The sequence below is a fragment of the Sorex araneus genome, chromosome X, assembly GCF_027595985.1.
Source record: "Sorex araneus isolate mSorAra2 chromosome X, mSorAra2.pri, whole genome shotgun sequence".
Classification (NCBI taxonomy): domain Eukaryota; kingdom Metazoa; phylum Chordata; class Mammalia; order Eulipotyphla; family Soricidae; genus Sorex; species Sorex araneus.
The window spans coordinates 85,185,977-85,188,917 of record NC_073313.1 but is presented as its reverse complement, the minus strand read 5'-3'; the positions used below and the strand labels follow the sequence as shown (position 1 = coordinate 85,188,917).

The following is a 2,941-nucleotide window of genomic DNA, read 5'->3' as shown; positions in this document are numbered from 1 at the left end:
ATTTTGTGTCATTCTTTCTCTCTCTGGCTAACTTCACTCTAAATGATACTCTCCAGGTCCCTCCAGGTCGCAGCAAATTTTATAACTTTATCTTTTCTTATGGCTCAGTAATATGCCACTATGTATGTGTACTGTGACTTCTTTATTCATTCATTTACTCATTCATTAATTCTTTCTTAAAATTTTCGTCCCTGTTTTACATTATCTATAGAAATCTAGCTTCAAGTTTGTTCATTATTATTATTTTCTTTCTTTCTTTTAAAAAATATGGTGCGCATTTCTGGGAATATATCCTGGAGGTGCAAAAAGTACAGTAGAAATGATATCTGCACTTGTATGTTTATTGCAACACTATTTACAATAGCCAGAATATGGAAAAAAACGAGTACCCAAGAAAGATGACTCATTAAAGAAGCTCGGTATATCTACACAATGGAATACTACATAGCTGTTAGAAAAGATGGAGTCATGAAATTTGTATACAAGTGTATCGGTATGGAGAGTATCATGTAAGTGAAATTAGTCAGAAAGAGAGGGACAGACATAGGATGACTTCACTCATTTGTGGAATATAAAGTAACATAGTGGGAGACTAACACCCAAGGATAGTAGGGATATGGGTCAGGAGGATTCCTCCATGGCTTGTAAGCCAGTCTCACATGCCAGTGAAAAAGGCAGCTGAGGGAAGGATGCTTGGAAGTATCGCTTTGGATGGGGGGTGCGTGCTAAAAGTAAACTATAGTCCAAACATGATGGCCACTTACTACCTGTATTGCAAACTATAACACCCAAAAAAGAGAGAGAGAGTGAAAAGGAATATATTCAGGAGGCCATGCTAATCTTCTCTGTATCTTTCCAGTTTTAGTATTTGTGCTGCCAAAGCCACCACTGATTATTTTGCTTTCTCAGCATAAGTCTTCTGTGTGATCCCATTTTGGTGGATATATCATTTTAGTTATTCTACTTTGTATTTGTATTTTCAAATTACTTTATTTTTATTATTTTTATTTCTAACGAGTTAAATGAGTTAAAGACCTCAACATCAGACTAGAATTCATAAAGTACATCAAAGAAAAGGTCAGCAAAATCCTCCACGACATTGAAGCTAAAGGTATCTTCAAAGATGAAACACCACTTACCGAGCAAGTGGAAACAGAGATAAACAAATGGGACTATCTTAAGCAAAGATGCTTCTTCACCTCAAAAGAAACAGTGACCCCAGTATAAAGACAATTTACAGAATGGGAAAGGATGGTCACCCAATACCCTTCTGAAAAGGGGTTAATATCAAGGATATACAAGGCACTGGTTGAACTCTACAAGAAGAAAGCATCCAACCCCATCAGAAAATGGGGTGATCAAATGAACAGAAATTTTCTGAAAGGGGAAATCCAAATGGCTAAAAGGTACATGAAAAAATGCTCTTCGTCACTAATCATCAGGGATATGCAAATCAAAACAACAATGAAATAACATCTCACACCACAGAGACTGGCACACATCCAAAAGAACAAATGCAAGCAGTGTTGGCATGGATGTGGAGAGATGGGGACTCTCCTTCACTGCTCATGGGAATGCTAGCTGGTTTATCCTTTTTGGAAATCAATATGGATGTTTCTCAAAAAAAAAACTAGAAATTGAACTCCCATTTGACCCAGCAATACTACTTCTGGGAATATATCTCGGAGATGCAAAACATACAGAAATGACATCTACACTTATATGTTTATTGTAGCAATATTTACAATACTCAGAATCTGAAAAATACCCGTGCCCTAGAACATTCATCCATTCTTGGATGCATATTTTTTCCAGATTTTGTCTATTGTGGATAGTGCTGCAAAGAACATATGGGAGCAAGTATATTTTAACCATTTTGTTGTAAGGTCCTTGGGGTGTAATCCAAGAAGTGCAGTTGCTGTGTCAAATGGAAGCTCGATTTCTAGATTTTAAAAGAAATGTCTGTATTGTTACCAGAAAGTCTGAACCAGTTGGCATTCCCACTACAAGTGAATAAGAGTCCCTTTCCTCTTGCATCCATGTCAGTACTGGTTGTTCATGTTCTTTTTTGATGTGTACCAGTCACTAAGATGTGAGATGATACCTCATGGTGTTTTGATTTACATATCCCAGATGATTAGTGATACAGATAATTTTTATTGAATCATTGTAAGATACACAATTACAAAGTTGTACGATTGTTTCTCAGTCATAGAATCTTCCAACACCCATTCCTTCACCAGTGTACATTTCCTACTGACAGTGTCCCATCCCCAGTTTCTCTCCCAACCACCCTCCAATAGCTTGCCTCAATGGCAGACTTTTCTTTTCTTGTCTCTCTCTCCTTTTTCCTTTTATGCACAGCAGTTTGAAATACTGTTGCTGAAAGGTTATCATGTTTTAATGTTTGTCACTTTATCTCCTTTCAGCACTCAGTTCTTGTCCAGTGATCATTTCCAGTTATCATTTCATAGTGGTCCCTTATCTGTCCTAACTGTACTCCACCTACCCCTCTACACTTGTGGCAAGCTTCCTACTATGGAACAATCCTTTTGGCCCTCGTTTATACTGTATTTGAGCAGTTTTATGCTGTGTTGTTTATATCTCACGAATGAGTGCCATCATTCTGTCTGTCCCTCTCTGTCTGACTCATTTCACTCAGCATAATGCTCTCCATGTTCATCCATGTTTAAGCTAATTTCATGACTTTGTTTTTCCTAATTGATGCATAGTATTCCATTGTGTGGATTTTCCTAAAGCTGAAGTGATAGTGTGATGGGGAGGGCATTTACCTTACACCAAGCTGACCCAGATTTGATTCCTGGCATCTCATATTGTACCCTGATCTCTCCCAGGAGTGATCCCTGAGTACAAGCCAGGAGTAATCCCTGAGCACAGTTGGGTGTAGTCCTAAAACAACAACAAAAACTATTGTACAGGT

At 37.8% G+C, this 2,941-nt stretch overlaps 1 pseudogene; it reads right to left on the bottom strand.

The window, feature by feature from the left end:
- Positions 1-791: 791 nt before the first annotated feature.
- LOC129400561 (U6 spliceosomal RNA) lies at positions 792-886 on the bottom strand (annotated as a pseudogene).
- Between the last annotated feature and the right edge of the window lie 2,055 nt (positions 887-2,941).